The 23,729-nt window shown below is 37.3% G+C and overlaps 1 long non-coding RNA gene across 2 annotated transcripts in view; it reads right to left on the reverse strand.

The window, feature by feature from the left end:
* Window positions 1-6,312: 6,312 nt before the first annotated feature.
* LOC138105718 (uncharacterized) overlaps window positions 6,313-23,729 on the reverse strand; it is an 89,039-nt gene continuing 71,622 nt past the window's right edge. For both annotated transcript variants that reach the window (XR_011148638.1, XR_011148637.1), the window contains exons 5-6: window positions 9,045-9,183; window positions 6,313-7,770 (exon numbers count right to left, since the gene is read on the reverse strand). This is a non-coding gene — a long non-coding RNA (uncharacterized lncRNA). The remainder of the gene's footprint in view (window positions 7,771-9,044; window positions 9,184-23,729) is intronic.

Below are 23,729 nucleotides of genomic sequence, written 5' to 3' on the forward strand. Positions count from 1 at the left end.
ATGGCCAGACTTCTATGTAATACAGCTGCAGAAATCTGGGCACCCTCAACACCAGTGCTCATCCACCCACATAGCTTAGAGAGTATGCACACTGAAACAGGATTTGGAGTCTGACAGTCCTGGTGTAGGGGGTGGCTGCAGCTCCATGATGGGCACACTTTTTGTTATCTGGCAGAGACAGGCTCAGTGTGTCTCCTGTGCACCTCCATGAGACACATCCATCTGCTTGAAAGGTCAGACATTCCTGCAGTGTAGGACTCAAGGCAAATTTTGCAGATGGAATGAAACAGAGTAGGCATTTCCTTCTACTTTCTTATTTTTTGCCAGCTAAATCATGGTCCTTGCTGTCAGGATTTTGGAGAAATTAATATCTCATCTACAGTAGATGCACGTTCATCAGTAGCAACACAGTTTAATCTAAGTGAAACCATTGAAATCAATGGAGTTTGGGCAGAATTAGACCACTCAGTTTGCAAACAGAATCTAGTCCTTAACTTGCTTACTATACTATTTTTATACTGTGACCTATTTTAGTAGTTATCTTTGGAGAGGAATGTTTAAGAACATGGTAAAAAAAATGTGTCTCATTTACATGCTTTACACACCATTTCATTTATTGAACAGACATAAATATGCATTAGTTTAAATTAATAACTATTGTAAGAATAAATAGAAAAACCGCCTAAAAATGCTAAAATTTTAACAAAAAGTTTATTCAGTTTGTAACTGAAGCTTTCAAAAGGGGTTTGGAGATTCTTTTGTATTAAAGTTCAAGCTCGCTTTATCTACCTGACTGCAGCATAATTTAATCCCTACTTACTGTTTCATTTGTAATTTGAAAGCCTTCATATAACTTAGAATATATGAATATATTCATTCAAAACATTACAAAGAATAGTTCACATGTGTGTCAAAATGTGTTGAATAAAACAATTTTTAAAAAAAAGCTGAATAAAAAAGAGAACCTGGAGAAAGGGTTTTGTATGTAAATAAATGAAAAAAAAAAAAAACATTAAAAAGAAACCACAATTATGATACTGTTATATATATTTTAAAACACCCCCCCTCCCCCATTTATTTAAAGGCTGTGAAGAAAGTGAAATAACATTAAATGCAAAAAAACTTCAATATTCAACCTAATCTGCATAAGCAAGAGGTAAATCAAGTAGGATTTTGGTTTAGTTGCTCTGAAAATTCAGATTGCCTTCACACTTTGTGATATGTCACAGGGGAAAAAATATAGTCTGCACATTTCAATCCTATTTTAAACAGGATCTATGAATAATATCTGGACTCATCCATCCATGTCAGACCTAAGTCTTGTGATTTCTTCCAAAATAGCCCAGTCCACACCAGCATGGTCTCCAGGCCTGCATTTCACAAAACTGCTGCACTCCAGCTGCAATTCTCTCTACTTAAGTCCTTCCACATACCTGATAACAGCTCTGCCTCTCAGCAGCTAGTTCTGATCATTTCCAAAAGCAAATACAAATAGACACATCTTGGGGGTTTATGTCAACATTTAGCCCATGTCTTCCTGCTCACAGTCCATGTTAGTGTCTGATTTTTGTCAGCAGCCCTTGATGCCTCATGTGCACACCTCTGGCAGGCTCTCTACTGTGTCTGCCTCCCAAACTCTTCTCCAGAAGAATGGCATTAACACATAAAAATCTAATTGATACTCATTTGCTCATTTTGTACATCACTGCATTCATTTTCTTACCAAGATTAAAATATTTATCAGAATTTTTAGAGCCAGCTGTATTTGACTGGGTTATGTTTACAAGTAAGGAGTTTGATCCAGATGTCATTCTTCATAGTCCATCTGCTAGCTCTTCTAAAGGATTTTAAAATATATATGCTTTTCACATTTTAAACAGTGTTTTCAGTTTATTCTTCCCTCACCCAGAATATATAATGGTCAAGAGATGTTTACGATTTGCTTGCTGGATCTAAAGAGCATCTCATGCTTCTTTGCTTTGTAAAATGCTCTAATCTTTTATATTATTTTCACGAGTCTGCAGGAGAGCTCCATTTCTAAATCTTTAACACAAAAACATTAAAAGATCTTTTAATCTGCCTTCTTTCCTTCTCATACTAAACTCATACTAAAAATTCTCTTTGTTCTTTGCTAAATGGTTTCTGCATTTCAATAAGGTAGGTACAATCAGAGTTTATACATTATTGGAAAACAGAACTAAACCTTACAGAATATTGCTCAAGTTTCAGTATCTGACTATTTTTTTAAAGGTGGGAAATAATACAGCCTGAAAAATATTATTTCAAAATAAGGAGAAAAAGAAACAATGCCTCCATTTCAATTCTAGAAGGGTTCCTTTACAAAATAAACAATGAAAAATGTATTTCTGTAAATGGAAAGCAAGGATTATCTTGATATTATGAATTGGCTTACTTACTGCTTATTCTGGACCTTGCTAAATATCTAAATGCAACTCAAAGTTAATGACTGTTCTTTCAGACTGCTCCCTGGTTGTTGTTTCTTGAAGGTGGTGGTTGGGGAGGGGATTAATTTCTTGGGGTTTTCTAACCCACTAAACATGATCAGTTGAACAGATACAATCCACAATTCAAACATATTTATCTGCTTACAACTTTTCTCCTTTTGGTGGTTATTGAGACAGAATTGTGGAAAAAACTGATATCTCAAATTATTTGTGCTTTGTGTCTAGGTGGGATCCTTTTTTCCTATATCTCTAGTGGCGAAGAAAAGTAGAAGAGCCTCAATTCAGACTGAGTCTGATGCCTTTTGTAATGACTACCCTCTAACATTGTTTAATTGCCTGTGAAGATGCAAACAGGCCTAAAATCCATAATAATTAGCTTAAGATAACTGGCTGAGGTTCAGGCAAGTCATCCAATATCAGCATTTCTGGTTACTTTGCAGAGTAAAAAGGAGAAAATTAAGAGGAATAATCTGTGAATGCAGTAGAAGGGGGGGGAAAATTTTTATTTTCTAAGAATATGTGTTTCTAGCACATCTTTTAGCTTTTCCTGTATGCTGCAGACAGTAAACATAAGGACATATAAGTCATAGTCAACATCAACACATTGAAATGCATATTTGCAGGCTAGCTATGAGCCAAAATTTGCAAGGAGAGAGAGAAACTACTGAGAAAGACACAAGAAAGACATGCAGAAACAAATAACTCTTGCCTCTCTATCAGTTAGAAAGAGAAAATATCTGTAGCCTGCAAAATTTGCCGCTTTTTGCACCTGGAAATGAACATAAAACCAGAGTTTGCTGCATGAAAATAGGTCACAGTGGAAGCACGTACTAGCTATAAACCTCTTACATGGTATATATGAGGGTTTAATTGAGTCTGTAATTAAAAACTTGTCTTACACTGTGAAATAAAACAGTAGTATAGGAAAAAAAACCAAAACAAAGCAACAACATAACCCCATCAAACTTCAGATAAAGCCTAGACAGTACTGTCTCTATTTCTGGCTAACAGGAAAAAGTTGGACCTTTTTATGCTCTTATATCCTCTCCAACCTGCCTCCAACAAATGAGCTTATGCATATCCAGATGAGATTAAGAATACCCTGGAACCTGTGGTTTATGCAGAAAGATCACAGAAGAAAAAAATACAGTGTAGGAGATAAAACAAATAACAGGTGTACAGGTATATTTATTTCTCTCTTTCATGTCACCGCTGTGGACAATAATATTACCTATATGAATGAACATTCTGCTTGGCTGCAAAGAAAAGAAAACAGGTTGAAAGAGTAACATGAGCAGCAGGTCTTTTAACATTTCTGGAATGTGAGTGTATGCACAGGTGTTTATATCTCCACACATTTTTTTTATTTCAACATTTCTTTAAAGTTGCTGAAAATATATTTTTTCTGGAACTTTGGTCTTGTAAACACTGATATTAGAAAATATTTTTAACCACCATATAACTCTGAAAAAAAATCCCATTAATTCCTGGCAGTCAGGGCTAAAAACTAGTTAGAGGCTAGGATTAAGATTGAATGTTGAACTTTTCTCACATTTTTTTTCAATGAATTCAGAGAAAAATTAATTTTATCCCAAGCTCTTTAAATTACTGTAACCAAGTACATACACGTACACTACAACACACTGTAATATTCTGGTTTCAATAAGACAATTGAAAAACTAGACATGGTCACATACATATCTGCCTTCCTCAAAAAAATATATAGACGAAAGTTGATTGGAGAAACCACAACAATATCTTTTAAAGTAATGATATCTTTAACTTCTTTCAGAAGTTGTGATTTATTTGGAATGGCAGGGGAACAACTTTTACTATGGCTGAAGTATTGAACTTGTATTCCATTGTTTAATTCCATTAAATTAATTACTTTGCCTGTAAAATTACCATCAATACTGCTCCTACTGAGATTAATGGTAAAACATCCACCATATGAGTATGGCTGCATCTTGCTCATCCCTTAAAATATCTACTATTTATATATCAATTTACATTTGATTCTTCATAAGAATACAATTATACCCAACAGTGAAATGCTGCTCATTTTTCTCCCCACCCTTCAGAGAAAAGAAGGCACTGACTTAACATCAGGGGGCTACACAAGAAACTTGCAATGAGCTCTCAGTTCTGATCAGTTTTCTCTGAAAATAAACGGTTCAAAATCTGTGTATGAAACACAAAAAAAATTTCCATTTTTCTGACCATTCCAAATCACAATTCAATATGCATTAGCTGGGCTTCTGTCAACAAAATTGGCCACAGCAGTCAGATTTCCAGAAGGGCTTAACTTTGGCTTTGCCACCAAAACAAATAAGATTATCAGAACAAGCACTGCATACAAGATGCTGACTTCTTTGAGAAATCTGTGCACAAGTGTCATGGTTGGAGCTGCTTAATGCTGGCCTCTTCTGAACATCTGACCTTCATCTAAGTCCCAGAGTGGTGCCAAATCCTCTTCAGAAAGCCCATTTCCCCTGACTGCCTTTTCTCCCTGTAAAAATCCACTCTACTGTATCTGCAGGATTAGCAGAATCAAATAGGATACGGAAGGGATACCATATGTACTCCAACCATTTCACTTTTTAACAACTATTCTTGCTGCTTACTGCTTGATTCCATGGGAATATTTATTTTAATTATTAAAGAGCAGAAAAAACAGAAAAGACCTTCTGAACTAACGTGTCTGCTCTTTTGAATTTCTCAAGATGGCTTAGCCTAGAGAAAGAGCTTCTAGACATCGATGTAAATTCACATTTTGATGGATTTTGTATTGATTGCCAATGTCAATGTGAAAGCACATGTTATTTGGGCCTAAAGAAAGCATTTTCTAAAAACAGGCATCCAGTTGCCTACTAGGCTTGAATTCAGTGTTGACAGAGTATCCTGTCTTATTGCAATTTCTTTTGTCCTACTAAATATATATTATATATTTATATATTTTTGTTTTACTTTTTATTATATCCAGCGACTTCTACAGGTATTCTATCTTCTGCCTCTTTTAGAACCATGTAAATACAGTTATATTTTAAAATATAGGACATATTTATATCAAATTAAGTATTCCATAGAGAGGCTTCATTTTTTACTGATTGTGATCAACATGAACACAAAACTAATGGGTTTGCTCACAGGAACAAAGAAAAATTAGAATTTTATAAGCATCCTCTGTGGCCTTTTAAGAAAGGGAGATCTGAGGATTTTTCAGAACCATGTTCCTTTTTCATTTATTGCCATGTCCCAGTGGGAGAAAGAAGGTGAAAAAGAAGTAATAGAGGCATAGAAGTACAGATGGAATAAGTTTATAATTTAATGGCAGACTATTCACAAATGCCAGAGAGCAGCAGTGTATTAATTTAACATAGCTGTGGCCTCACTGCATCATCAGTATTTCCAGATCAATTGGGTGATGTGACAAAATGAAACTTCTGATGTGATACTTTCTGTAAACAAACATGTGAATCGAACCTTGCTGTTGGAATGATCGACTGTTCAGTGACTTCAGTCATATCCAAATGACCACACCCTATATAAGGGGACTTAAGGCAAGAGGGCACACAGGATTGTCTGAAGATGAAGATCTCAAAGTCCTTCCGGAACATAGGAAGTAAAATATGGTTGCGTACAAAATTTAGACCAGAGAAGAAAGGATAAGAAATAGGTAAAATCAACCAGAATATCAGCACACTAATCCTTGTTGGAGAGTTTTCCCCCACAGGGAAAGTCTCTTTGTCTAATGCTGATTATAACTTGGGACGGATCCTAATACATTGTACAGTATAAAATAATAGCAACATTTTATACGAGGAAAAAAAACACAGCATGGTAAGAGACTTGGAATTTATTATGACCTTCATTAATTTTGCTATGGTTCAACTTAACTAGATTCTATGCATTACAAACGTAGACCATGGCTTTCCAGATAGGATCCTGGAGAGGAGTGAAACAAAACAGAGACAAGAAAGGAAAGACAATAAGGCAACTAGAGGGAATACACTTTCCAGAGCAAAGGTTTTGCCTGCGCACAGGAAGAATGCAAAAGAATTTCCTCTCTTACTAGATCACATTTGCTTGAAAAAGCAACGTCAAGAAGCAGCATTTGAGACTTTGAATGGAATTTATCATTTTCTTTGATAACAACTAGCTATCACACTTTGATAGCGTGACTAGCAACAAGCAGATTTGTTAAGCATTTTAATGTTGCACTATTTTCTTGATGTGTTTTGCTCTGACAACTTACTTGTTTGGAAACAGTTAAACACAAATGAAAATTAAATATAGTATTTGATTTTTTGTTAAAGCAAAGCATCCCTCTCAGTCTGAAATCAACCTACAATTTGGGGCTTTAAGTTTTGTGGAAAAGAAAAATAAATATACATTTTCTTTTGGTGTTTTCACTTAACATTCTTGGTTTTGTTCCTTGGGCAAGTTCAAATTAAAAAGAAAAAGGTAAGAGTTACAGTCACTGACAGAGCTGTACTCCTGCCACAAATTCTTAGGCCATTACTGGTCTGTCAGTGAGGAGATGTTGGTAGGGAAATCACTCTTTCTCAAGTGCTCTTTTAAGAAACTATTTCTGAACCTTCATTTGTGCTCTTTTCTTTTTCAAACATTAAAGGTTTTGCTATGGTTGCTTAAGACAGCAGCATAAAAAGTTAGGACAGAAGTGTAAAATGTGCTAGATGTCACAATTTATTACATTGTATCATAGAGCAAGAGACAGAGCTTCATATCTCAGGCATAATAGTGACAAAACAGTCGAGCAGAAACAAGTACAGAACAACTACAAGTAACTTGCTCTATGCCAGGTGAAATCATGCTGCTCCTGAGATCAGGGATGCTTTTGCAGGCTTTGCCACCAACTGCAGTGGACTAAGTACCCATCTTTATCTCCTACAAGGAATTCCCCTGCCAAAAATACACAGTTAACCCTAACACAGAGATGAAGAAACTAATCATATCTTGTTTAGCCATATAAATCCCAGTTCAGCCCTTACAACTGTCCTAATTCCGTTATCAAAGGAGTAACTTCATATTGCCGACCCAGTTCAATAAGGTGATAAGAGGTGATAAAGGGAAGTATTCATCACACTTAGGTTAACACACACTTTCAGTGAAACAAAACTGACTTCTGTGGAGATCACTTTAAGGGACCTAGGCTACTCTTCCATTGTGAATCACCTGTAGCAAAAAAGCAGCAGAAGGTCGCCTCTCCCTGAGCAAGCTTCCCATTTTCCCCAGCATTCACTGATGTGGTAGAGAGTATCTGCTCTGTGGATACCCCACTGCTCTGTGGGGAGGAAAAAAAAGCTATTACAATGCTCCATACAAATGAACTCTTTCAGTAGTTTAACAGTAATATATATGTAAAATACCTTTAAACTTCCAGGAATGTACTGCAGAAGACAAAAATGCAAAATACTCAAAACATAGGGAGGCAAAGGTAAAACAAAGAAAGGATAGCTTCAGCCTATCCAAATATTCCTTCACCAGGGTGCTTATTAGATGGCTATTCTAGCTATTTTGTCAAACATTTTCACTCCTTTTCCACACTCTTTTCTTTGTTGTGACTGTTCTTATTGTTTGAGAGTTGAGAAGCATTTCAAATGAAAGAGTCACATTTTCAATAATTCATCAAACATAATCTGAGCACATTGAGATGTGATGGGGCCCACAGCAAATTACATGTTGCAAAGCCTCATCAGCTGAAGCGATTACTTCATTTCTTCAAGTCATTTTAAAAGAGCTAAGAAACTGATGCTATTTACATCATGTATATAAATATCATGTATCTCATATTTATATAAAATGTGTGAGATTGGTGAACATTACTGCAAGTGTTCATTTGAATTTTAACTTGAATTCATATTACCAGTGATTGCACAATGGAGACAATGATTGTACCCAACCCCTTTTGAATTTTCTCTCTGCAGGATTTCAATGAGTCTCTGCTTTTTTTGCATGAGCTTTCTCAGAGGCAAGGGCTTGTGATGACAAGTGCAGTCTTTACAGAGAACACTATTTCAAAAAATCATTTCAGGAGTGCTCCTAAAGATCAGCCATTAGAAGACAAAATCATTGTATTATGAAGGGGAAAGAAAAGGGAGAAGGGAAAAGGGAAAACCAAAAAGTGAGAAGTTTTCAGTATTTTGTTTGGAGTTTTCTTTGATTTCAGTTAAAATGTACGTATAAGCACTATAAAACTTGAAACCTGGTTTGATAGATTTCAAAAGTGTTTATTAAAGACAAGGAGCTCTTGTCAGCAAAGTGTTTCCATCCTGAGATATATCAGAGACATATAAGAGCATATTTTTCTTTTCATGCACGCTAGTACAACTGGTAAAGATAAGTATTTTTGCAAGAAACTGCAGTTAATCATACAACATTAAATTATGTAGCACAGTTGGTTTGGTACATGACAGTGCTCCACATTTCAAGTGGCTACATTTCCAAAATCCCACAGAGGGGAAAACAATGAGCCACCCACACAAGGCACTGAAGCACCTCAGAGAAAAGAAGTTTGCTCTGCTAACGAAAGCTTTATAGCCTATTATTCTCACCTACCTGGTATTATTTTACATAGTGTATGGGACAATTCATCACAGGATGCCCTTATTCCCAAAATTCCTCACCAGAGCCCTCAAAGCCAGCAAAGTAACACATCGGAGGGCAGATGTGAGTGTGGATTTCACCTGTGAGGACTCTAGAAGTGCAAGAAAAAAACAGTAAAAAGCTATGCTCATTCATTCAGAGAGTGAAAATAACAGTTTTTTGATGACTGAGGAGCTTGGCTATTATTCCAAATACTAATTTTAATTTGCCACCAAAAATTTGCCCACCAAAACCATACAGAAGGTTTTTCACAAATCCCAGATGGATCAAAAAAGTAGCATGAATGAACTACTTTTTACAGTTGTGTTTACCTCCTAGATTGGAAGATGTTTTCCAACTTCTATAATGACATGATTTTACTAAAAAAACAGTTAAGATTACTTGTGACTGTCATGACTAAAAACCCCAAAGTCTGAAAGACATAATCATTGTGAAAATTGAGGTGAGTTCCCAAAAGACTATTCCCACAAGTTGACAATGCCATGAGCATTTCCAAAACTATTGCAAAATTAATCAGTGAAGTCTCACACTCACTTGGCATACAGAGGCATTTCTAGTCACATTAAACACTTTGGAGTCTGGACTTTGAGTCTCCAGAAAGCTGAAGGTCTGCATTTCAAATAGGGCTCATATTTTTTGTGTTGTGGTTTGAATTTAATTGGGACTGATGTTTTCAGAGTTTGAGAGTACTACTAGTCTATGACAGACAACCAAATAAAAGATAAATGAATCAGTTTCTGAAAAAACTGGCCTTAAAGAGTTTTTCTGCAGAAAAAAACCAACATGTCATAAAAATACAGTGAGGCACAGACACTTCTAATCCAGGAGCTGAACCCCAAGGCAACCTTTTAGCTAATATGCAAGTGGCAGAAGCAGCTCTGTATAATGACTTTTTACAGTTTGGATGCATAATATAACAAAGAAAGTTTTATATTTTAGTTCATGTTTGCCTCTATATAACACTAGCTAAAAGAGCAGTGAGTTTCTGGCACTGTACATCTGAAGACAAGGCTGCAATGGAGTATGGCCCTGGAGCCAATAGGTATTTGGTCCTGCATTCTAAAGGAGTTTTGTGTGGAGAACAGGAAAAAATAGGAAAAAACCCATAGCTACATTAACTTTGCATTCCAGCTGTTCCCGTAGTGCATGAAGACAGGAGAAACTTTAACTATGCTAAGGCGAGAAGGAAACCAGACTGCAGTATAGTCAGAGTCAGGCCAAAACAGTGGTGATTCCAAGGAAGGAAAGAGGTTCTGAGGCCTCTTTGCAAATGAAAATTGGCAATTGGCACCGAGCCACTTCTGCAGTGAGTCAGAGCTGAGGTCGCTACTACAGCCAGCACTTTGCCACTCTTGAGAAATAAGCTTTGTTTGGGGGATGTCAGCTCAATTTGTTATACGTAGATTAAATTTGATTTTCTACTACACTGACAAATTATATACAGACAGGATTATGAAAACCTTCTCTACTGTGGACATACATTTGTTCATATTTCTTATACCCGCAGTTCAAAAAAAGGCTGAGGGTCACCAGAACTGTTGGATTATTACTGATTATTATTACACTTGTAAGATAACAAAAAAGAAACACAGCAAAAATATATAAGTACTTGGTTTTCATTGTATTCAAAGAAATATCTAAACACTTTAAATACATACTCTATAAAACAACTCAGAAGAGAAAATATTTGGAGTTTACATGCAGGTTCTATAAAAAAAAGTGCAAATGTTTACAATCCCAATATTAGGCAAGATTTATGTGCTCAGCAGTCAATAAGTCGTTTACTTATTCTCTAACACACTATAAATAACATCTAAATAAAATAAATTAATAGCCAGGGTAACACCAGGAGCAAAATAGTGACTTTTATAAGTGCCTTTTCACAGGAAAGGAACAGGTCAGACAGATTCCCTACAAGACACTGGATCCACCTAAGAATGCTGACTATGGTATATGTACAAAATGCTATATTCAACTAGTCAGTGGGCTTGCAGGTCTCCTCCTCCCCCCAGCCACATATTCCGCATTATGAAACATAAAAAAATCTTCCATTTGCACAAACTTTCCTGTTAGACTTTTGTCTGTTTTTCCAATGTGATAGTGCTTCTTGTTTGTGCCCACCTACATATTTGCCACCCTCTATACATATTGAGTACACTGATTGATTTGAACTGACTTTGAAAGATGGAGATCAGAAAGACCTGTCGGGTCCTAACAACTTCATGAAAAGTGGAGGAATCCTGGAAATGCCATATGAGAAAGAAACTCCTCATAAATCCTCATGTTAAGGGAAAGCTTACATTTTCTTAGACAACAAAATCAAAGAAAAAAATCACAGAATCATAAGAAAACAGATTTCATTCCTTTTAACAGTTATGGACAATGGCTACAGAGAAGTGTCACTTTCCAGGTGCACAGATACATTAAGGGTCTAGCCTCAGTACAATCTCTTATAGAAATGTAACTTTGGTCTCATGCGGCTCCGTATCACCCTAGTCAATCCATACTACTTCCCCAATCTTTTCCTTTAACATCAGGTGAACCACTATTTTGGAGAGAGCAGGGAAGTTCATCCACCACAAAGCTCTAGCCAGGTTAAAATTCACTTTGTATCTTTTCAGCAGTTCAAAATAATCCTATCAACCTAAAGAACACACAGTGGTTTTCTTGTCAGGGATCTCTACCTGAAAAGGCCTCCCTATACTCTTGAGACCTGTGTGCTGATGCTCCTGCTAATTTCTGTAGCTCTACTTAGCTCTGTTCCTCAGGGTCACAGACCTGCAAGAACAGTGACATTTCAAAGGTGTGTGGATAGCCTGGACAAAAGCTTAGGAAAGTCCCAAATGTAAAAACACTTTATGAAAACAGAAATTTTCACCAAAAGAAAAAAAAAAAAAAGGCATTTTTTGGAGTGCTTTCTGGCAGTAAAGCAGCTGCAAATGAGTTCTTTTATAATCCCACCTAATCTATGGAAGGAAACAGTGACATAACCTCTAAGGAGATGGCAATGTCCTGTGTTTAAATTGAAGTTAAATTATTGCAATGAATGCATAAGCAGGGACTTGTTCCTTTTTCCTTTTATCCCTTTCTCTTTCAATATAGCTTTCTGAAGAAGCTCACTAGCATGGACAGGAGAGTCCTCAAGAGTGAAATGAGGGTATTGGTCTCAATGTCACCGCAGGGAAAAAAGTGCATTTTTTGTTGAAAAATCCAAGTGGTGTCTTTATGGATGACTGCTACCATGAAACAAGGCACAGAGATGTCCCTTTTGCAGAAAACAGAAATTATGAAATGGTGTTGTGCCAGAAAAAGACTGATAAAAGTGTGTTCTGTTTGAGAGAAGAGACTTCTAAGCACACTTTCATGGCAGCTGAAATGGGGCACTACTATCCTTAACACAGAAAAATTAACAAAAGCAAGTTCTGAGTGTTTTTCACTGAATATCAGTATAACTGAATATTTTCACTGTAAATGAAGTCAAGGATGTCTGTAGAGGTTTAAAGTATGCACTTACACTACAAGAAAGTAAAAAGTCTTTAAGTTCAAAGCTGACAGCTTAAGGGGAGACTAAAACACAAGCATCTAGCTGCTTCTGTTTCCCCTCTTAACAGGCAGCAGTTCAATTATACTTGTTTCCTGCCTTGCTGTCCTTTTAATTAGACAGCAAGACTGAAATGAAAACCATGTTTGGGAGATCTGAGGTAACTTTCAGTGAAAGAACAAGTAGTCAAAGAAATACAAGAAACACATTAAATTGTTCTTTCAGCGTATTTATCTGTAAGATCTTTCTTCACGTCACATGTGATTGCTTCAAGTATTGGTTTATCATCCTCTTTCCAGTATTAAAAATTCTTGAAATACAAGCTTTGGTTTCAGTAAAATTCAGGTTCCAAGGTAAAAACTGCTGCTTTACTGCCAGGAGAGACACAAGTCTGCTATAACGCTTGCTCTTAAAGGATTTTCTTTTTACCATCACCTTGCTCTTTTCCAATTGCTATTGGAAGAACTATAATTTCATTCTGAATTAATATTTCAAATATGCATTGAACACATTTCAAACAGCAACTGAAGTACAGGAACACAGACAATACACACATTTTTCTCTAGATTGATAAAAAAACGTGATGAAAAGTAAAAAATTTGAGACTTATATTTACACAGAACAATTTCGTCTTCACCTTTCAATACCAAGAGGGGATTTTTGACGTACATGAACAGCAACTAAAGGAGGATAAAAAGTGTTAATTTCCTACTAAAGACAGCCTCTTGTGAGTAGAACATAAAAGGTCAGGAATGGTAGTTTCTATTTATTTTGTTTCATTTAATAATATCTGAATAAATATTTCTGCATGTAAATTAACCTCACCTGCAAAAAAATGTTTACATTCCTTAACGAATGTTCACTTATGGGAAAACAACTCTTAAATACTTCCAGTCCAAGCACATTTGACTATCTAGAAGTTAGCTTTCTCTTCAGCAAACCACAAGGACAAGTCAGGCTGAACTTTTACATCTCCATTAATGTATTAATAACACCATCACTTAATTTATAAGATGGACTTTTATTAACACACCACTTTTTCTCCTTGGAAGACTACTTTGATAGTAGAATTCTAAATCAAGTGCTTTCTTTGCAAAGAGCATGCTGAGTTTCTCAGCACATGTATTGTAGTTACATTCTGGATGTACAGAAGTCTTGATGGTGAGACATCTGGAAAAAATACTTGGTTTTCAAAGACACCACTGCTAGATAATGGAGCTCAGGTGTCCTTATAAAGTATGGGGTCTATTCCCTATCAGGTACAGGGAGCTCTTTTCAAATCCTAAGCATTTTCAGCAACAACATACATTTTAAGTATAATTTTCAATTAGATACCTTCCACAGTAAAGGCATTTTAATGGACTACAAAGAACAAATATCATAAGAGTATGGGAGGTCTATCTTGGGTGACACAAGTGACACAGCCCAATTCCTAGCATGAGGCTCTAAACCACATTTTCCTTCCTCGACATTAAGAGCATGCTGAATCGCTGTATCAAGAAGAATCAGCTCAACTGCCAGTTCAATTGCCACAGGGAATTGTCTCCATCAATGGAACACAACAGATTTGCCTGGGTATATCACACTAACTAGCTATTTCACTACATTTAGCAGAAGAGACTGCCAAATTACTGTCTAATTCAGTGAAGATACAGATCTAGCAGTCTACTAGAGTCTTTGCTTTGACTTATAGTCTGATTTAAAGCGACAATTCAAATCTGCTCTTGTATAACCATAAAATAATGGGATATTAATAATACAGGTTATACATTTCATGTCAAGCTTAATTTTAAGCTTATTATCAAGATGAAATGAAATATTTAAAAATTAAAGTGAAATGATAAATGAGGAGGCTGGAGAAAGGTAACTGAATCATACAAGTTTTATACTGTCTTTTTCCTGTGTACATTGTCAAACTTTGTTATGGGTAAATGCAGTGGAACAGCCATTTTTTACCCCTCAATGTTAAAAATACAATATCCAAGCTATGACAGATCACTCGTACATTTTTTACCCTGTATATTTCAAAGGCAGTGCCAAGCACTGTGTCCTTCCAAGCCTTGAGAGCAGATGCTGAAATGAAGGCAAGAGTATCAGAGAGATTAGTCAGAATTCGTGCCATCTCTATTTTTAAGTGCTCCGAACCTCCCATACTGGAATATGAAACCTTCATAAAGATATCTATACACTTAAGAAATAGAAGAAGGGGAAATGAATGAGCTTCCCAAAAGCAATGAAGGGACAAAAACATGAGAGAGAATTTGGGGGCTGGAAGCCACATTATGATTGAGGTTATCCCTAGCAATATACATGGAAGTATGAATGCAAGCAGCTTGCAAACACCATTTAAGTACAAGTCTTGATTAGAAACTGGAACCAGAAGTATTCCTTGTGCTAAGAGCACTCTCATTTTTCATTTTTCCCAAGTCTGTTTGCCAATAAGGAATTTTTCCTGGTCTGTCAATAGATAAACAGACCCAAATCTTTATTATTATACAGGCTAGACTGCCAGTGAAGAAGATTAGACCCAAGAGCATTTATAGGAAGAACCAAGTCAATCCTTAGGGTGGGATAAGATAGGACTAGTACTACCAGTAATTATCAACCTTGCAGATTCTGCCCTGCTTGAGTCTGACATTGACCTATATGCCTTAATGGTATAAATTTACCTTCTATAACATGTTAACAGGAAGTTCTAGAAACTGATGAAGGCAGTTCATTCTTTTTCCCCTAAAAAGTGTCCAGACAACTGCATCATTTCTCCTTGATCCTGTTAGAAAGTGAAACTTAATGGGAAATTAAGTTTGAGAAATAAGAATCTTCCATCTGCTAAGAAATACAAATCTTTGTGCTCAACAGCTGTCAGATTGTGAGCCCTGAACTGAGTCGGTTTTTAGACAGCTCTAGTTTTTGTTCCACATTATGTATCATGTGGGGATACTTTTTTAATAAGAGAGCATACACTGGTGATATTCATGACTACTGGCTATGATTTTTATTAAAGCAGAGTAAATGTTTAATACAAAACTAATCTTTAAAATCTATGCAAATGAGATTGTGAAGCCCTTGTTGAACAAGGCAAGCTCTCTTTTTCATATTGCAGGCATACATTGTGACTATTGCAAATGTCAGAGTATGAGAGATCTCCTTACAATGCTCAGATTTGAATACATAAAAATTTTCACCACTCTCACTGAATGAGAGCCAATTTAATAAATCACTGGAATTTACTCTCAGAAAGCTGTTTCAAACCTGTCCTACATAAAGCATAAAGTCAAAGCTGTACGAATAGACTTAATGCATTTGTGAACCTGCACTAGTGAGTTTAACACAATTTATTCAATAGATTCTAAAACATTTCAATCCACTTATGTTTTCTAGGCCTGATTTTCCATTCTCTAAACTGACAAACTCTCAGGTCAAGGAGTTTTCATGACTGATTTTGCAGCACTGAATTAGTTTAAACCATGTAGAGTTTTCAAGATGTATGGTTATGATTAAAAGTGGCAATTCCTACAAACTATGTGAAAAGAATATTGCATTTATATAGTCTTATAACCCTCTGCTATTTTATTCTTGTACCATTATAACAACTTCTTTAATTTTTATTAAAAATTTAATACAGCTAGGTGCAATTGTTAGCTTAAGGTGAAATTTTAAAACAAGGGCGGAAATTCCAATGCAAAAGGAACAGACGGTATATCCAGTACTTTTGTTTAAAACCTATGTAGCAAATAATGCATCATAAAATATTTCTTTTGTTGCTTTTTTTTGCCTTTCTAGGGGGCTTTCCAGGGTTGTATATTGCAGTTATTTGTTATAGAAATCTGGACAGTGTATTGTTAGCCTATCAAGATTTTAACAACAGAATAAAATTGAAGGAAAGAAATATAGAAAAAGATCAGTCTAAGCCTCCCTATAATGCAAAGCTCCTACTCAACATTAGTAGTGTAAACAGCTCCCATATGAAACCTTTGGATAGAAATCAATCATTTACCTAAAGCCTTGATTTCTCTCTACCCCACACTATGCAGTAATACCCTTTTGTGAGTACCACCTTTTGTGAAGCTAGCTTCATAAAGGCACTATCATATATCATACAAACAAGCCAAGCTCTGGAGACATAATTGTGTAACTAACTCAAAATTAACAAACAAATTAGAAACAGAGGTGATAATAGGATACAGGACTTCTGCTTCCTGTGCTTTGGTTTGTGGTGCTCAGTAGAGGTGTGTCCTCATCAACTCATACTGCTCCAGGGATGCACACACGAGTAGATTCTACCTAAAAGAAGTAATCTCAAAATTTCCACTCAAAACACAATGAAACCCTTTCTAGCTGCAAGGAGTTCAACAATGCCCTGCTGATTTCAATCTTTCATCAGACTTCCTGGTGTCAGGGTGGTCTGACATGCCAAGTGCTCAAGGCCAGAGGGAGGGGATTTCTGCTCTCCCTATTCAGATGAAGGAGGTCTAAAGTAACATTGGACTTTAAGGAGTGTTTCCAAACCAAACTGGGACTTTGCCCAGGAACACTTTGCACAGTGCTTCCTGTGCCACCCTCACCTTCCCCACCCCCAAACACCTGGAAACCATCTTTTACTTCTTCTTATATCCCACTTTTTTGACCTCCATTTCTAACCAGCAGTGCCTTCCTTCAACAGAGATTTTCCATTGCCTCTAAGGAACTGTGCTTCATTCCTAATTTCAGCTTCAAATGTTCTTTTTTCTGTCCTCATGTTCAACTCTGGTCCTTGTTTGCATCACTATTGGAAAACAGAAGTGCAGAACATTGCAAATATTCCTTTCATCTTCTACTTGGTCATTTTCATAGACATGTTCAATTTACGTTTCAGGCACGGGAGATTCATAGCTGCCAATCACCTTGAAGTTTGGCCAACAAGGAGCCTTCAGGAGGACTCAGTCCTCAGAGTTACATCCCTGAGGTTTAGCTACACTGATACAGATATATAGGTATATTTTCCCCCAACAATACAAACATAAAGACTGAACACTGAAATAGAGCAGTTTCCATGCCATTTCCCAGTCTGGAAGAGCCAATTCTTAGACATACATGATGTAATAGGAACCCTATATACATTTTTAATATATCTACCACATCCAACAGCAATACAATCTTGGCATCTTCCTGAAGACCTCTGTATACCACCCCACATGATCTAGAGGATATATTACCTCTCGCTTCTGTCGAGGGACTGGCAGTGAAACTCCTCATTCTGTTGTTTCCTTCAGACACACAAAAGATAAAGACAATTCCCCTAATAAGATACATGTTATTTTTGTTGAAACAACACTATACAATGAAAAAATTGAAATCCAAATAGGATAAATCAAGGGAGAAGTCAAAAACCATTACATATGTTCTCTAGAGGGAGTGGCATTGGCAGTCTGCAGCTATGTAACATTTCTGGTTGCTCCGCAAAAGAAAAAAATATTATGTTTTTTTTATTTTTAAACAGATTCCTTAAAAACACTTTTATAATACCTATTTCTGCTAAAATTGAGATAGTGTGAAGCCTCCAAAGTTGTTGAAATTAAGGCATCATTAAAACCAGAGAATTAAAAACAAAATGGAAGTATATTCTGCCAGACTTCCCTGAAGGTTTTTATTACTTTTATAATACTCTTTTAAATGTACTGACTAAGTTTTTGAAAAAATGGTTCTGTCAAAAGATGCTCAGTTATTTTATTTAAGAGCACAGACCTACAAAGTGCCTTCAGGAGAGAAGATACAGCCCCAAAACCTTGCCTAAAACCAGGACAACATAGCTGCCCTTTCCACAACAAAGGTTAATGGTATCCTGTGCTGCATTAGGAGGAGTGTTGGCAGATGATCCTTCCCTTCTACTCAGCATTGATGAGACAACTGCAGTGCAGGGTCCTGTTGTGGGTCCCCAATACAAGTGAGACCTGCTGGAGAAAGTCCAGTGAAGGGCTTAAAAGTGAGGAAGGGACTGAAGCATCTCTAGCCTGAGGAAAGGCTGAGAAGCTATGACTGTCCAACCTGGAAAATGAAAAGCTCGGGAGCATCTTATCAAAGTGTATAAGTACCTGCAGGGAGAGTGCAAAGACAACAGAACCAGACTCTTGTCTCTGGTGCACAGTGATAAGGACAAGAAGTGATGGACACAAAGAAAAATACAAGAGGTTCCCTCTGACCATTAGATAACAATTTTTCACTGTGAGGGTGACCAAGCACTGGCACACATTGCCCAAGGAGTTCTAGCTTCATAGATATTAAAAAGCCATCCAGCCATGGACCAGAATCAGTTCTAGGCAGACTTGCTTGAGCAGGGAGATTGAGTAAAATGACCTGCAGAGGTCCCTTCCAACCTCAACCATCCTGTGAGTCTGCAGTCATGATGTCTCTTTATCATAAAAGGGAATTAAACTCACAAGATCATAAATATCAGCAGTTTGAAAGACATCTTTAGAAGGGGGACTGTGGGATTGCTCTAAATGAAGCTCAACAGCAAGTTCCTAAAAATATAGATAAGACAAATCTCCAAAAGGAAAGCCCTCCCAAGTGACTGGAGCACTGGAGTGAAAACTGTGTTGGTATCAAGTCTCTAAAGTCCTAAATTCTGTCCCTGTCCTCTTACAAATGGCTTATGAAAGCTTGTTAAAGTAATTTCAACTCTCCAAGTTTCAACTACAACCTTACCTCCTAGGAGTTTTATGCAGAAAAATTCAAGTGCAATGTTTAGACATGGAAATGGGGAGAAAGAAATGCAAGGGTTTATAAGAACAAAAAGAAATACATTGATCAAAGGAACTGCCTCCATTCACTTGTTAGTACAAAATCCGGGATCAGGAAGCCTTTACAGATGCTCCCTGTCCTGCAAACTGATCCTCCACATGCAGCACTTTGATCTCACTGTACAATGCTGAGCTTGTAACAGATGAACTCCCAGAACAAACAGCACATCCAGCTCACAAGAGGTGACCTGCATCAGCTTGGCAGAAGGCTAGTGACTTGCCCATGCTGGTGAAGGCTCCACACAGCACAACTTCTTCCTGTGACTTATTCTGTTGTCTTCCATGTAGAGGTGCACAAAGTAAGGACTGGATTGTGATGATGCAAGTCAGAACCTGGATGAAAATGATGAAGGATTCAGTCCAGAAAACCTGAGCCAGAGGTCAGTACACACCACATCTCATACACCATGTGTTCAAGAGATACGATTCGGCTATGGACTTCAGCAGAGCACCATAAAAGTTTGAATGCATTAAAGCCTGTGTTTCAGCTCCCCAAACCTCTTTCTCTGAAGAATTCTGGTGAGAAACACAGCCATACAAGTGCTTTAAGAATATGACTTTACCTTTCACTGCTGATGAACTTTTTGTTTTCTTGTTTATCATTTCTGGTTTTGCTACATAGAACAGGTTCCTTTTCTTGGGGTGGGGAGCACTATGAGTTAGTGTCCAGGTGGGTCTGTAACACTGAGTTTCTGTGAACTACTACTAGCCTTTAAGGTCAGCTGCCATGAGGGTCTTAGGGAGGCTGTCTGGGTGTCACTTCAAAAAACCCCCAGCATTTAAGCCCATCTCAGGCACACATAAGATAGCTATTGCTCTGTCTCAGTGCCCATTTCTTGGTCAACCACAGCAGCAGAGCTGGGAGACTCCTGGAGTCACCCTGTCACAACAATTGAATCATCTTTGACACTACAAGGCTTTGATAATGAGTACATATATATGGCTAGAGAGCTAAAAATTTAGTATGCCTTTGGGAAAAATCACTTTGCATCCCTGTGAGCAAGCTAACGGGAAGACAGGAAAAACTTCAAGACTAACATTTAGAAAATAGTAGAAGCTCTGGAAGGCTATGACAAGAAAATAGATAATCAGTCTGGGGAAAAGTGGCTAAGCCGGCATCGCAATGTGCCAGTCAAACAGCAGGGAAGAACCCATCAGCTCAAACAAATAGAAACCTATGAAAAACACTCTCTCTAATTGCTAAAAAAGCTTGTACACAAGTGAGGCAAAGGAAATCCATTGGGAAGGGACTGTACTGAGCTTATTAAATACTAAGACAGACAATAAGGCTAATAAAACATAACAGAATGCTTAAGAAACTGATAAATTCTCTTAAGTGAAGAAGGTATTAAATTAACCAAAAGAAACCAGACTTCTGGTGGGACAAGAACAGCCCATCCCCCTGTTACAAAAAGACAGAAAATGCAATTTCCAGCTGAGATGGAACAGCAAAATAAGAGAATAATATAGCTGAAGCTCAAGGGAAACCCAGACTCTGAGTTCTTCAGTGTGAACAGAAGGAAAAAAAAAAACAACCCCACCATAAAAGAGAAAATTCCCAGTATATTACTAAAAAATCATACAGCATAAGATGAAATCACTAACAGTAAGTTGCTGGAAGATACTGGAGGGCTGTAGCAAATGTTTCTGTAAAATGAAATCAAAGACGGATTTCTCAAAGTATGTCATCAAAATGACCCAGAAAAATACCATGCAGTTAATACACTTTCTAATATAAATTCACTTGCTCTCTTTTATGACTGAGTTTGTTATTCAATGGACTGATCACTACTAGGATACTCAGGTCAGAGCCATGTGAACTTCCCCAAAGCTTTACCCTAACCTCCAGCTTTCACCAAAGTCCAGGCCATCAGCTGCTGCTATTTACCCCTCCTCGTTATTTTTAAGACTTGAAGTTATTGAAACTATGAAAAAAACCACAAAGTATCAGTAAGATTATGTTATTGATGACAAGAATCTTCCACTTGAACTCCACAGAAAAAATGAAAAAACATGAGACCTAGGACAGCAAGCCCAGACCAAGACAGACTCCTCCCAGTCACAAGATAATAAGGCAGTGAGGGATACAAAAACTCTGAAGGGGAAAAAAAAGACATTTCAGCTCTCTCTGATTTGTGAGCCTAGGCATCTTCTCAGTAGCAAAGGGATCATGTTTGTATACTACCAACCTGACAGAGCTATGATCTCTAGATGCAATACAGGTACAGAAGGACAGAAGCAGTAAGCCACTTATGCGTTAACCAGGCTGTAAATGCTGCCTGAATTCCACAAGTAACCACTTCTGCCTGCCTTCTAATTGGAGATAGTTCACAAACAATAAAAAAGAAGACATCTCTGCCAGGATATTTTAAATGCTTCTTTCAGAGAAAAAATAAGAAGTCTAAGCCTTGGAGAAGTATGTGAAAACTGAAAATGGAGCACCCAAACTAAACAGAAGAATTTCAACCTTTTAAACAGTGCCTTGATTTTGGGCAAATCTCTATAGATCTTTATTGGTGGAAGCAGTGTCTTGTCCTGCTGCGAAATAGATATTTACTTACCCAGCAGGTGATACACAGACATTGTTAGATCTCTCTGCAGACTTTAAGATGACAAAATGTGTCAAAGGACATAGGACAAATACACAAAAGGGAGGGGAAACCTAGAGAGACGCTGAATCCCTCACTTGAGCAAATAGTTTTAAGCTGCCAAGATTGGAATTGAATATGGCACAGCTTAGTCATTAACTATAAAATACTGTCTTCAAAGTGCTCAACTCCACCAGTTCCTAAACCACGTTTTTCCTGAAAGGTCTAGTGAGGCCAGTAACCAAGAGCAGCAGACATTATCTTGGCAAGGAGTTATTTCTTCGCCTTAAGCCTTCTAAGAAAGAAGTTTTGTTTTGTAATAAGGAATATTCCCCGAGAACATGGAGTGCTTGTACATCTAGTTTCTCTCTTAAAGACCATTCCTGCTGTGCCACTAAAATTGGTGACAGCACTGTAACTGCCTCTTCCTCAGCACCCGCTGCTTCTGCAAATGCATGCAACATTTCGTGTTTTAGGAGCTTTTTTAGAAAGCTGTACAGGCTGAAGCCTCAACAACAAAAAAAATTCCACATAATACAATGCAGGAAGTCATTGAAGGAACACAGGCTTTTAACATAGCAGGTTGCAAGCGTTGCACTTTTAACCTGTTTGAATACTACAGCATAAACTTGAGTTAGGCTTTTGGTCTGCAGACTCTTTACCACCCATAAAGATCATAAAACTCCAGTCTGAAAACAAGCAGGAGGCATTCCTAGGGAATATCTGTTCCATCTAATTCTTCAGCTGCCTCAAAGATGCTGATAGATCCCAGCAGGAGCAACACTAGACCTTCATTAGGTCTCACTAACTGAAGGAAGCCAGACTGGGCTGTTTCCCCTCTATTTTCTTTCCCTGTTTGGTGCATGCCAAGTATTGAGACAACCAGATCAGTTTCATTCTTGCCCTGACTGCAAGAAACAGCTAAAAAATACATTCAACACAGCCCTTTCCATCTTCTGTATGCTAAGGCTGTCATTCCCATTTCCAGGAAAGTCTTTCAGTGTTATACAGAGCAAGCTACCTAAAAACCCACATTCCTTGAGGGACAAACAAAACATCACTGTTGGTGATCCTGTATCCACAAAGCAAACAAAAAGCTCAGCAGCCACCTAACTGCAGAGTCCTGGAGAGATAAAATGTGCTTACACATTCAGCATCATTGCTGTTCAGGGACCTGAATATTTATCTGCTGTGGTCCAAGCATCAGACATAAAGACATTACTTCTCCACTTTGGTCCCTGTAGGATCTCATTGTTTAAGACAACTCACAGCATGCCCACTGCATAAAGACCATCTGCAGTCCAGAACTAAGCACAGCAGCTCAGGAAACTTCCATTAAATTCATAATGACTTTAATACTCTCTTTTTACTGGTGCCTTTATCCAGGAATCAAAAGTTCCCTCTTCAGCCCAGCCTTAACACCACAGAGTGCTTACTTTTGGTGGGGAGATAATTGTTTAAAGTGAGGACTTTAAACATCTGCCTAACCTTTTCAGTTAATGGTGCTAAAAGGAACATTTGAAATAGGGCAGAAACTATGAGATAAAAGTCCTTGTTCCATTCCTTGAGCATACAGGGGGGTCTAGACAAATAACCAAAATTATGATCCCATGTAGATTTTTAATGATTTAGCTATGAGAGCTCTGGCATGAGGGCCCCTCAGCTTCATTGTTCTCTGGCTCTGGTTGAGACAGGAGTTTTTAGATCTTCTCCTACATAATGTTTTCTA

The sequence above is a fragment of the Aphelocoma coerulescens genome, chromosome 2, assembly GCF_041296385.1.
Source record: "Aphelocoma coerulescens isolate FSJ_1873_10779 chromosome 2, UR_Acoe_1.0, whole genome shotgun sequence".
Classification (NCBI taxonomy): Eukaryota; Metazoa; Chordata; class Aves; order Passeriformes; family Corvidae; genus Aphelocoma; species Aphelocoma coerulescens.